The 13,026-nt window shown below is 45.5% G+C and overlaps 1 pseudogene; it reads left to right on the top strand.

The window, feature by feature from the left end:
* LOC138637640 (zinc finger protein 850-like) overlaps positions 1–13,026 on the top strand; it is a 136,413-nt pseudogene that overhangs the window by 110,803 nt on the left and 12,584 nt on the right.

Genomic DNA, 13,026 nt, shown 5'->3' with positions numbered 1-13,026 from the left:
CCCTAAGTGACCGCCCCCCCCCCCCTCCTATGAGTCCCATAGAGCACATGTTCTCTCTATATGGTGCTAACTTTTAATCTGAGCTAAATATCCAGGAATAGCAGTGAATGTCAGTGAAACCTTCCACGAGGCTCAGTACAGAATTGAGTGTAATAATAAGTCAATAATTAATATTTAACAATCTTCAGCTTCACTGAGTTAGTTACGGTCTTTTCTATCAGTGTTGTAACATCTGTGAGTGAGTTTCTGTCGCCTATATTTCTACTTCAGTCATTGGGAGGCACCGCTTTTTGTTGTGGGTGACTGGCAGTCATGTTAAACTTCTGGGACTTTCGGTGCCACTAAGTCAGAGAGCCATGCTGTTAATTCTTGTCTGGTTTTGGTTACTTCCTGCTGAGACCTGGGCAGGACTGCTTGTTAATTAAACCCCCGGGCCGCCTCTGACTTCCACTGACAGTCAATAAGTTCTGCTTATCTGGTCTAAAGACTTAAGGTACCTTCACACTGAACAACATTATAACAATAGCGATCCGTGACGTTGCAGCGTCCTGGATAGCGATATCGTTGTGTTTGACACGCAGCAGCGATCTGGATCCTGCTGTGACATCGCTGGTCGGAGCTAGAAGGCCAGAACTTTATTTCGTCGCTGGATCACCCGCTGACATCGCTGGATCGGCGTGTGTGACGCCGATCCAGTGATGTGTTCACTGGTAACCAGGGTAAACATCGGGTTACTAAGCGCAGGGCCGCGCTTAGTAACCCGATGTTTACCCTGGTTACCATTGTAAATGTAAAAAAAAAAAAACAGTACATACTCACATTCTGATGTCTGTCACGTCCCCCGCCGTCAGCTTCCCGCACTGACTGTGAGCGCCGGCCGTAAAGCACAGCAGTGACGTCAACGCTGTGCTCTGCTTTACGGCCGGCCGGCGCTCACAGTCAGTGCGGGAAGCTGACGGCGAGGGACGTGAGACACCGGAATGTAAGTATGTAGTGTTTTTTTTTTTACATTTACAATGGTAACCAGGGTAAACATCGGGTTACTAAGCGCGGCCCTGCGCTTAGTAACCCGATGTTTACCGTGGTTACCCGGGGACTTCGGCATCGTTGGTCGCTGGAGAGCTGTCTGTGTGACAGCTCTCCAGCGACCACACAAGGACTTTCCCACGATCACGGCCAGGTCGTATCGCTGGTCGTGATCGTTGGAAAGTTGCTGAGTGTGACGGTACCTTTACCGTGGTCTTTGCTTCTCTTGGGTCTCCTGTATCCCGTTTTCTGACTGGTTTGTATTTTCACCACCCGTGACCTCTTGGTATCAATGCAGTGTGATGACCTTTCTTCCCAACAGCTTGCTCCACCAGTCAGCAGCTGACTCTGTGGCCCCAGGTCACGCGGACTTGTGTAAGTTTAGATCCCTGTATATGGATTAAAGTCATGTGATAAGGCTTCTTAAAGGGTTGATATTGACTTTAAGGATTTCTACATCCAATAGGTGGCTGTAGAATACTCATCTTCTGTGAAGACTCAGAGGCTATTTGCATGTTTACTTCCCAGAGGAGCATTGCATGGGCTGTTAGTCTCTTAATGCCAGCTTGGCACTCTATACAAGGAAAAAGGATCCCCTTTAGAACTGATGTCAGAGGCCTCTCATCCAGCCAAATCAGATCTCCTGCTTTGCACTGATGAGGGGGAAGCACCCCAAAATACATATCTGCAAAATGGATTTTCTGGTTTAGTTTCTCATCCTAAGTAATTTTGCAAGGGTCAATAATGAGTTGATAATTGATTTTTAAAATTGCTATCCCTAACAGGTGGAGTTAAAATTCAAGTTCTCTTTCTCTCTGAAGAGGCTATTTGCAACTAATATTGCCATGTGTATTTACTGTCAAACTAGTAGAATTAAACTGACGTTAATTTTAGCACCACGATCAATATACCAGGAGATAGCAGATCAAAGAAAAGAGGGCAAGACAAAGGGATAGTCAGAATAGGTTGCAAGGATCAGGCAGCAGAAGATTAGAACAACAGAATCAGGCAAACACCAGGAAGCACAAACTGCGTCTGGCAGGGATCAGAGGCAGACAGCTCAGTTAAATAGCTTGGGCAATCTCCAGAACACCTGAAATAAGTCCCGCACCTCCAAGTCGCAGATTGGACAGATTGCTGTAAAAAAAAACACTGACAACTCAACATGACCCAGTTTCCATACGACAGTACAGCAATCACTCACTGAGAGGAGGAATTGTGAAAACATGACATTTCACAGGCTGTGGGTAGTGGCGGCAGTGATAAGGAGAGGAGCTGACATACTGTCAAAAGTTCAAAACTTTTCATAGGTAAATCTGCTTCTACACTTCTCAGCTTGTGAGCAGATGATATAATAGCTGCTATTGGAGTATGCTCAAAAGCTGTCAGAATGTAGAGGAAACACACAAGCTCAACCTTTTTACCCAATGTCAGTCCTGCAGAGCTCAAAACATCATCATTGCTGCATGTGAAACAGTATTGAGGAAAAAAATGGCAGCATTTTAAGAAGATGGAAGTGTTGTCCACGTTTCCCCTGAAAGACACAAGTATTGCTACAATATACACTGCTCAAAAAATAAAGGGGACACTAAAATACCACATCCTAGATATCACTGAATTAAATATTTCAGTTGCAAATCTTTATTCATTACATAGTGGAATGTGTTGAGAGCAATAAAACAAAAATGATCAAAATAAATCCAAAAGAATAGCTCATGGAGGTCTTGATTTGGACTGATGCTCAAAATCAAATTAAAGGCTGATCCAAATTCAGTGGAAATGCCTCAAGACAAGGAGATGATGTTCAGTTGTGTGTGTGGCCTCCATGTGCCTGTATGACCTCCCTACAATGCCTGGGCATGCTCCTGATGAGGCGGCGGATGGTCTACTTATGGATCTCCTCCCAGACCTGGACTAAAGCATCCGCAAACTCCTGGACAGACTGTGGTGCAACGTGACATTGGTGAATGGTGCAAGACATGATGCCCCAGATGTGTTCAATTGGATTCAGGTCTGGGGAACGGGTGGGCCAGTCCATGTCTTCAATGCCTTCATCTTGCAGGAACTGCTGACACACTCCAACCACATGAGGTCTGGCATTGTCCTGCATTAGGAGGAACCCAGGGCCAACCACACCAGCATATAGTCTCACAAGAGGTCTGAGCATCACATCTCGGTACCTAATGGCAGTCAGGCTACCTCTGGCGAGCACATGGAGGTCTATGCGGCCCTCCAAAGAAATGCCACCCCACACAATTACTGACCCACTGCCAAATCGGTCATGCTGAAGGATGTTGCAGGCAGCAGATCGCTCTCCATGGCGTCTCCAGACTCTGTCACGTCTGTCACATGTGCTCAGTGTGAACCTGCTTTCATCTGTGAAGAACACAGGGTGCCACTGGTGAATTTGCCAATCCTGGTGTTCTGTGGCAAAAGCCAATCGTCCTGCACGGTGTGGGGCTGTGAGCACAACCCCCATCTGTGGACGTTGTGCACTCCGACCATCCTCATGGAGTCGGTTTCTAGCCGTTTGTGCAAACATGCACATTTGTGGCCTGCTCGAGGTCATTTTGCAGGGCTCTGACAGTGCTCTTCCTGTTCCTCCTTGCACAAAGGCTGAGGCAGCGGTCCTGCTGCTGGGTTGTTGCCCTCCTACGGCTCCCTCCACGTCTCCTGGTGTACTGGCCCGTCTCCTGGTAGTGCCTCCAGCCTCTGGACACTATGCTGACAGACACAGCAAACCTTGCCACAGCTCGCATTGATGTGCCATCTTGGATGAACTGCACTACCTGAGCCACTTGTGTGGGTTATAGAGTCCATCTCATGATACCAAGAGTGTGAAAGCACAACCAACATTCCAAAGTGACCAAAACATCAGCCAGAAAGCATTGGTACTGAGATGTGGTCTGTGGTCCCACCTGCAGAACCGCTCCTTTATTGAGGGTGTCTTGATAATTGCAAATAATTTCCATCTGTTGTCTATTCCATTTACACAACAGCATGTGAAATTGATTGTCAATCAGTGTTGCTTCCCAAGTGGACAGTTTGATTTCACACAAGTTTAATTTACTTGGAGTTATATTCTGTTGTTCAAGTGTTCCTATTTTTTTGAGCAGTGTGTGTGTGTATATATATATATATATATATATATATATATACATATATACATATATATATATATATATATATATATATATATACAGTTTATTTACCCTGCATGTCTCCAAAATACTGAGCTTTATTGTGTGCACAGCTCAGTATTAATAATCAGACAATACGTTGTTTTGCACTCTAGCACTTTATTGGGTGTTTGGTGGTGGCTTTGTTAAGAGTCCTGGTGAGGGTCAGTCGACGTGGAGCAGGGGCGCCCCTTCGCTACCCAGGGTGCCAACCTCCACTGTCAGGAAGGGTCATCCTTAGGGTCACTCACATTCTATCTTCCCTAGACTCTTCCTATTTATGTAATTTTTTTAAATTTATTGTTCCATTGTTGCATATCCCGGTGGATAACTTCCATGGGACTATTGCTTCAAGACCCTGCACCAACTCCTTTTTCTAAGAAATAATAGTGGTATTTTTTTATTTATTTTTTTTAATTAATAAAGGCTATTTTTAAAGGGTTTTCTGTTATACACTTGGTTCTCTCCTAAAACCCTATACTACTGTTTTTGGTTTTTGAGAGCGCTGCTCTAGTTTCTATTGTTTCCAGTGTTGACATATCGTCAGCGCTGCAGCCAACCAATGAGCTCAGCATGTCGTCAGCATTGCCCACCTGACTTGTTTTTTTCTCTGGACAGCTAACCAAAAAATGAAGACACAGTATTTTTGCAGACACATTGGAAAACCACAATAAATAATCCTGATTATAAACGATGTCGTGCCAGTCCTTGCTAATAGAAAAACCGTGCCGGGCATGCTGGAAGATAAGAGATACACGGCCTCTCTTCCAGTCACCAGTGATCTAGAGACCCGTGAATCCATCCACTCATCTCTAGTCCCAACTGTCCCGGATACAGCGGACAGTCCTGGACTTGGGTCTACGCCCTGCAGTCTTAGACGTCTACTGATGGTCCCTCACTGCCAGTGAGTCGCCCACCAGGGCCTAGGGGTACTCTGTACCGGGTCACAGAGGCAGCGACCCAGTCCGTGGCCCTGGGCACTCAAGTAACAGGGAAAGGTCTTTTAAGGGAGTTGTAATAAAGTTTGTGTTTGTGACACCACCTGGTATAACTTCCCACAGGTGAAGTTCGGTCCCCAGGGCTCCCGGTGTGTAGGTGAAGATGGTGGGTGGTGCAGTAAGAAACGGAGGACACAGGTTTGCAGTCTTTTTTTTTTTTTAACAATAAATTTTTATTGAAGTTTGCATATATGATACAGGAAAAGAAGAAACTTTAGTATTATCATATAGTACATTGCATTATAACAAGGGGGTAACAGTCCTTCATTTATGTTCTGGTAACTGGCAATAAACTTAAGACGAGTCATATCAAAGGACGAGTGTAACAGCGACAAAAACACACAAAATGGGGGACAAGGGTTAGGGGAGGGGGAAGGAGGACCCGAGAAGAGGTTATAATGAATCCATACCCATTTGGGTAATTTTAATCAGAAGCCTGAGGACAACGGTTAGATAGTCGAGATACCGGAATAGCGAAAGGGGTGTGGCTGGCGTATTCCGCCCAGGGGAGCCAAGTAAGTTCAAATCTCTCTACTTTGTCAGTGAGTATAGCTGATTATTATTATTATTATTTATTGTTATAGCGCCATTTATTCCATGGCGCTTTACATGTGAGGAGGGGTATACATAATAAAAACAAGCACAATAATCTTAAACAATGCAAGTCATAACTGGTACAGGAGGAATGAGGACCCTGCCCGCGAAGGCTCACAATCTACAAGGGATGGGTGAGAATACAGTAGGTGAGGATAGAGCTGGTCATGCAGCGGTTTGGTCGATCGGTGGTTACTGCAGGTTGTAGGCTTGTCTGAAGAGGTGGGTCTTCAGGTTCTTTTTGAAGGTTTCGATGGTAGGCGAGAGTCTGATGTGTTGTGGTAGAGGGTTCCAGAGTAGAGGTGATACTGATAATTTTTTGTTTACCATGTACCACGATAGACGAGATTTAACTCCTGACAGATCCAAGCCAGGTTTTTTCCAAGCCGAGGCTATAGTTTGTTTGGCTGCTAAAAATATAAACGTGATAAGGGCTCGGGAATATTTAGAAATATTGGGGATACGCTTGTTTAGTAGGGCTTCCCAGGGGTTTTTCCAAAGATTGATATTTGTTATTGAGAGAATCAAGTAGTATACCCTGGTCCAAAACCTTCGAGCCTTTGGGCATAGCCACCAGATATGAAGCATATCTCCTATAGAGTTACATCCCCGAAAACAGTTTGGAGAGTAGTTAGCTACTGCCTTCGCCACTCTAGCTGGGGTCAAGTACCATCTTGTAAGTACTTTGTAATTGGTCTCTAGCATGAGGGTGTTAAGCAAGCCTCCAGTGGAGGAAGACCAAATCTGGGTCGATTCCGAGTCCGTCAGGGTTGAACCAGTATCAGACTCCCAGCGAGAGGTGTAGCCCAGGCACCGCCTGTGAGTTGGAGAGTTGATGTGTGAGTAAAGAAGGGATATGATACCTGGAGCATGTGGGTTTTGGCGGCATCTCTGTTCAAAGTGGGTGAAGGAATAGGGGGGGGGGCAGAGTTTCTTAGTAGAGATTGAACAAAATTTTTAAGTTGCAAGTATCGAAATATTTCTCTCGGTGGGAGATGGTATTTTTCACTTAAAGCAGAAAATTGGATAAGCCCATCCACGTTGATGAGATGGTGAACTCTTGTTATTCCCGCCGTGACCCATAGTCGGAAGTCCCTAAGGGAATCCACTCCCGGGGGGAAATGGGCATTACCCCACAAGGGGGCCAAGGGTAGGAATGAAGATATTAAATGTGAGGAGTATTTTAATGAGTCCCAGATTCTGAGAGAGTGGACCATGATGGGATTAGTGATTTCTCATCGGTGTGTTGGGAGAGTCCAGAGCAACGTATCTAGAGTACTCAAGTGAGGTTTGCAGTCTTTTTACGTGGCTTACTGAAGGCTTCAGGCAATCGCAGTCCAAGGCACCAGATCACAGGTACAGGCAGCGTCCGGCCAGTTTGGAAGCAAGTTCAGAGTCCCCTTTACCAGGTGTAGTTAGAAGCCTTCCTACCAGCACTTTCGTGTAGTCCCTTGCTGCCTGTGACTTCTATCAAGGTCGTCACAGTTCTCTCTGTCCTCCTTAAAGGTGGGACACAAACCCATATGACAGGTGACTCGAGCCTTTCCACAGGGTCTCTATCACGACCCGGGCTCTATGCGCCACTGTGTCTCCAGGGTGCTAGGGTGGACAGGTTATGTGTAGTCGAACTGTCCTGCCAGTTTCTGCTGTGCCTCCTATAGTCCGATACAACCTCGGTCTTCCGGCTACAGGAATCTGCGCCATGTAGGGAGGTAACCCGATCGCAGCTGTCCTCCCCAGTGGTCATTCTCCTGTGCTACGCTTTCCTGCTCGCTCACTACAAATCTGTTTGCCTTTTTGTATATCATTATCCACCCTCTTGGCTGCACGGCCCATCACACGTCTCTCTGCCTCAGACTGTTCCAGTCTGCTATCTGGCACTCACTCTGACTTTCCCTCCAGACCAGAATGTATATATAGGGATGTTCCCCTTAAACCGGGTTTAGAGCTCCCCCTTCTGGCCTGGAGTGTGAACATGTTGTATGTTATTGGTTACCTGATAGAAGAGATCTTCGTCGCTTCCAAGCGTGACATCACTCTCCCTGTGAGGAAAACAATGCCACTGTAACAACCAGGACCCTGGGGTTTTCCCCAGCGCCCCTCTGAAAAACTCCTGTCAGGGGAGAAAGAAATGGATGTGGATTGGGATTTGGTTAGGGCCAAAATTTTCCACGCACTTTATCCCTCTTTCTGTTCTTCAAAGGTTGTGATGTATGGAAAAAGTCATCACATCATGTTGGTCACTGGTATTTTGTAGTTACGAATTATATTCAGCCAAAAAGAACCTTGTTGGTGTAAACGTTCACATTTTTTACAATATTACATATTTCTTCCATTTTATCAAATTTCTGATATTTTTTATAAAAAAGAAGCTAAAAAAAAAACACCGCAAAACATATCGCTAAAAATTTGCTGCTAACATAAAGTACAATGTGTTACATAAATTAAAAATAATCTCAGGATCCCCGGGAGATGTGGACGCTCCAGCATTGTTACCTCATAAAGTGACATCGGTCAGATTAGCAAAATGGGAATTGAAGGCCAAACTTGGCTCCGTCACTAAAGGGTTAAATAAATTTAGTATTAAAGTGAAGTCTGACGTGTTCCAAAAAAACAATCCCAGAACCACTTGGAGATGTATCGACATTCCTTAGTTATCGCCGTGTAAAGTGACACCGGTCAGATCTGAAAACCGGGTGTGAGACCAAACGTCTCCTATACGCTCTCTGATGTATCCCAGTGACCACAGGACCTTTAGTGATGTCATGGTCATGTGATCAGTCAGAGGAAGGGAGGAGTAAAGCAGTGGCACTTCCTGTCATGTGATCTCATCAAAGGTCCTACACACGCTAACATTTGCTACGTCTCTCCCATGTAATTGATCATATGACTGTGACATCACCGCAGGTCCTGTATCCACCAGGAGGAGACATCTGCAGAGCAGCGACCGGGTACGTGAGACTTGTAGTCGCTGATCATCTTCCCTTGTTTATTATAGTGCAGTGGTGATATATGTGACATAGTGTTGTGATATATATATATAGTGTAGTGCAATATTTTATACCCTTCTCAACATTGAAATTACATCACCAAGACGGAAGTCATGGGATTGTGCAAATCACAGGATGGAGACATTACTGATTTGCAAATGATGGAGAAATGGAAACAAAATGTATAAAACCTCTGGATATATTTAGTCTGGAGTCTGAGCCTCGTGCAGAAATCCCAGCACCTCTGGCCTCGGCTGCTGTTATAAGGTGGCCGGGGTGGTAGTTGTGGTGAGGAGCTGCTGCGCTTCTACACCCTGGCACCCCACAAAGGAAACACAAAGTCCCGTCTGTTGTGTGCGACAAATATCAAGCAGAACACTCACTTTAGATTCTAGGGTTTCTTCTGCTTCTGTAATCTCAGCTCCAGATTCATAGTTCACACAAACAACTCCAGACTCCATATCCATACTCAACAGTTCAACTTTACTTGGAAACAGAGCTCTTGATACAGACGTAGCACAGTTCATATACAATGACATTCCTGGAACTTTCCCTGCCTTCTCTGACAACTTCCTGAAGACACTTGTATCCCTGTATCTTCCGATAGCCTCTGCCCCGCACACAGCCCTTTTCTCTTCTGCAGCGTCCGTGCCCCTAGGTCCACCAACTTCCTCCCATTCCCCTTTGTCCGGTTTCAATTGGAAAAGATAAAAGGCCTACTGCCGGCCATAGCCACTGGATCCTCTTTGGAATGGTTACTTCATTAGATGGTAACCACTCGCAAGCTGTTCAGCCTGGGGTACCTCATTGCCTCAGCAATCCTCACCCCCACGGTTATTCATCTGCCCTCTCTCACTGCTGCATCACTTCTCCCTAAACAGGAAGTCTCACCACTATAACCCACTGCTCTGTACTGCACCTGTTGTGTGCCATGAATGAGAACAACTTGTGTATTTTCTGTGCTATACATTTAATTATGCTGTTACTGGGGAGAAGCTCTGCCCTCTGAAGTTTGTCCATGTCTCTCCTGTAGTTTATTATGTTATCCCCTCCCTTCTTCTTCATTATCAGTTTGCTGTTGCCATCTTTGGATGGACATGTATACTTCTCTGTTTGGGATTACTCTTTCCACCTGCTGCATTGTACTTAATACAAGATTTCAGAGAATATCAACTCTGTTTCTCCTGGACTTTTATTACAAGTCAGTACGGCCGAGTTAGCACTGTCTGAGGAAGCCTGGCATGTGAGTTCAACAATCATACAGTTATCTAAGGGATTGATGGCTAAGGATTTAGAAACTCATACTGCCTTGAAGAGTCAGAATAGCACCCATCTCTAACTCCTCCCAACTGGAAAACCCCTGATTCTAACTATACTTGGTCTGGCACTGTCATCTCCTATCTCTATTGTGTCCCACTAATCTATTCCCAACAGTGTTCTATCCTATTACTACCCTTCTATCTTCCATACCTTTCCCTAACCCTATGCCAAGTAAATGTAAAGTACACGACAGTATAATAATATCAAGCAAATATAATAAGGTATAGGCTCCTCCTATACATAAAACAACTCGGCACAGACGGCAACAACCGTGGCACACGCTGCAAACACGTTTCCTGCAGCGGTGCTCCAGCTGCGCAGAACGTCTGTGGAGAAAATCTAATCTACCCGAAGATTTCATCCATTATAAGTTCATGCTAAAGACATACAATTCTGCCCTTCACCTCTCCAAACAAACCTACTTCAACACCCTCATCACCTCCCTGTCCAATAACCCTAAACGTCTCTTTGACACGTTCCAGTCCCTACTCAACCCAAGAGAGCAGGCCCCAACCACGGATCTCCGTGCTGACGATCTGGCCAATTACTTCAAAGAAAAAATTGACCACATTCGACAGGAAATCATCTCCCAATCTCTTCATACCATGCACTGTCCTCCCTCCCCCACTGCATCTAGTTCACTCTCTGACTTTGAAGCAGTTACAGAAGAAGAAGTAAGCAGGCTCCTTGCATCTTCTCGCCCGACCACTTGCACCAGTGACCCCATTCCGTCACATCTCCTCCAGTCCCTTTCCCCGGCTGTCACCTCTCACCTAACAAAAATATTCAACCTTTCCCTCACTTCCGGTATTTTTTCCTCCTCATTTAAGCATGCCATCATACATCCATTACTTAAAAAACCATCCCTCGATCAAAACTGTGCCGCTAATTATAGACCTGTCTCTAATCTTCCCTTCATCTCTAAACTCCTCGAACGCCTGGTCCACTCCCGTCTTACGCGCTATCTCTCAGATAACTCTCTTCTCGACCCTCTTCAATCTGGCTTCCGCTCTTTACACTCTACTGAAACTGCCCTCACTAAAGTCTCTAATGACCTACTAACAGCTAAATCTAATGGTCACTACTCCATGCTAATTCTCTTGGATCTCTCTGCAGCTTTCGATACTGTGGATCATCAGCTCCTCCTCACTATGCTCCGCTCCATCGGCCTCAAGGACACCGTTCTCTCCTGGTTCTCCTCCTATCTCTCTGACCGATCCTTCACTGTATGTTTTGCTGGTTCCTCCTCCTCTCACCTTCCCCTTACTGTTGGGGTTCCTCAAGGATCAGTCCTAGGCCCCCTCCTCTTCTCGTTGTATACTGCCCCTATTGGACAAACAATCAGTAGATTTGGTTTCCAGTACCATCTCTATGCTGACGACACCCAATTATACACTTCTTCTCCTGATATCACACCGACCTTTTTAGAAAACACCAGTGATTATCTTACCGCTGTCTCTAACATCATGTCCTCCCTCTATCTGAAACTTAACCTGTCAAAAACTGAACTCCTCGTGTTCTCTCCCTCTACTAACCTACCTTTGCCTGACATTGCCATCTCCGTGTGCGGTTCCACCATTACTCCAAAGCAACATGCCCGCTGCCTTGGGGTCATCCTTGATTCTGACCTTTCATTCACCCCCCACATCCGATCACTGGCTCGCTCTTCTTACCTGCATCTCAAAAACATTTCTAGAATTCGCCCTTTTCTTACTTTCGACTCTGCAAAAACTCTTACTGTTTCACTTATTCATTCTCGTCTGGACTATTGTAACTCTCTACTAATCGGCCTCCCTCTTACCAAACTTTCCCCGCTCCAATCTGTCCTGAATGCTGCTGCCAGGATCATATTCCTCACCAACCGTTACACTGATGCCTCTACCTTGTGCCAGTCATTACACTGGCTACCCATCCTCTCCAGAATCCAGTACAAAACTACTACCCTCATCCACAAAGCGCTCCATGACTCAGCACCACCCTACATCTCCTCTCTGGTCTCAGTCTACCACCCTACCCGTGCCCTCCGCTCCGCTAATGACCTCAGGTTAGCATCCTCAATAATCAGAACCTCCCACTCCCGTCTCCAAGACTTTACACGTGCTGCGCCGATTCTTTGGAATGCACTACCTAGGTTAATACGATTAATCCCCAATCCCCACAGTTTTAAGCGTACCCTAAAAACTCATTTGTTCAGACTGGCCTACCGCCTCAATGCATTAACCTAACTATCCCTGTGTGGCCTATTTATAAAAAAAAAAAAAAACAATCAGGTTCCTCGCATCATGTTCTCATTCACTTTATGCAGTTAATAGCCCACTGTGTCTGTACTGCTACATACTTAGGCAGTTAACTGGTTCATGCAGCTTTACATGAACACCCGAGCCTTACACTATGGCCGGTCCGAATAACTAAAGCAATTGTTACCATCCACCTCTCGTGTCTCCCCTTTTCCTCATAGTTTGTAAGCTTGCGAGCAGGGCCCTCACTCCTCCTGGTATCTGTTTTGAACTGTATTTCTGTTATGCTGTAATGTCTATTGTCTGTACAAGTCCCCTCTATAATTTGTAAAGCGCTGCGGAATATGTTGGCGCTATATAAATAAAAATTATTATTATTATATTATTAATAAGGTTCAAAAAACTCAATGGAACAGCATATATGCAATGCCAACACAGTCAGGGGCGGGAGAGGCACATGGCAGCCTCTGTCACTCCCTTATACTGTCACTGAAGTTATTAATTATATGAGGTACGTTCTGCCGCTGAATGTACAAATCATCAAGGTCCGCTGCTGGCAGCTCCTGTGTAATCACAATGATGTCCCCGATGTTCTTGATGGAGACAAGTCCAGAGACGCTGCAGCTCCTGTGTAATCACCGACCAACGACGTACCTGATGTTCCTGATGGAGACAAGTCCGG

This window comes from Ranitomeya imitator, chromosome 5 (genome assembly GCF_032444005.1).
Source record: "Ranitomeya imitator isolate aRanImi1 chromosome 5, aRanImi1.pri, whole genome shotgun sequence".
In the NCBI taxonomy this organism is placed as follows: Eukaryota; Metazoa; Chordata; class Amphibia; order Anura; family Dendrobatidae; genus Ranitomeya; species Ranitomeya imitator.
Note: the sequence above shows the minus strand (reverse complement) of the source record. Positions and strands in the feature narration are given on the sequence as shown.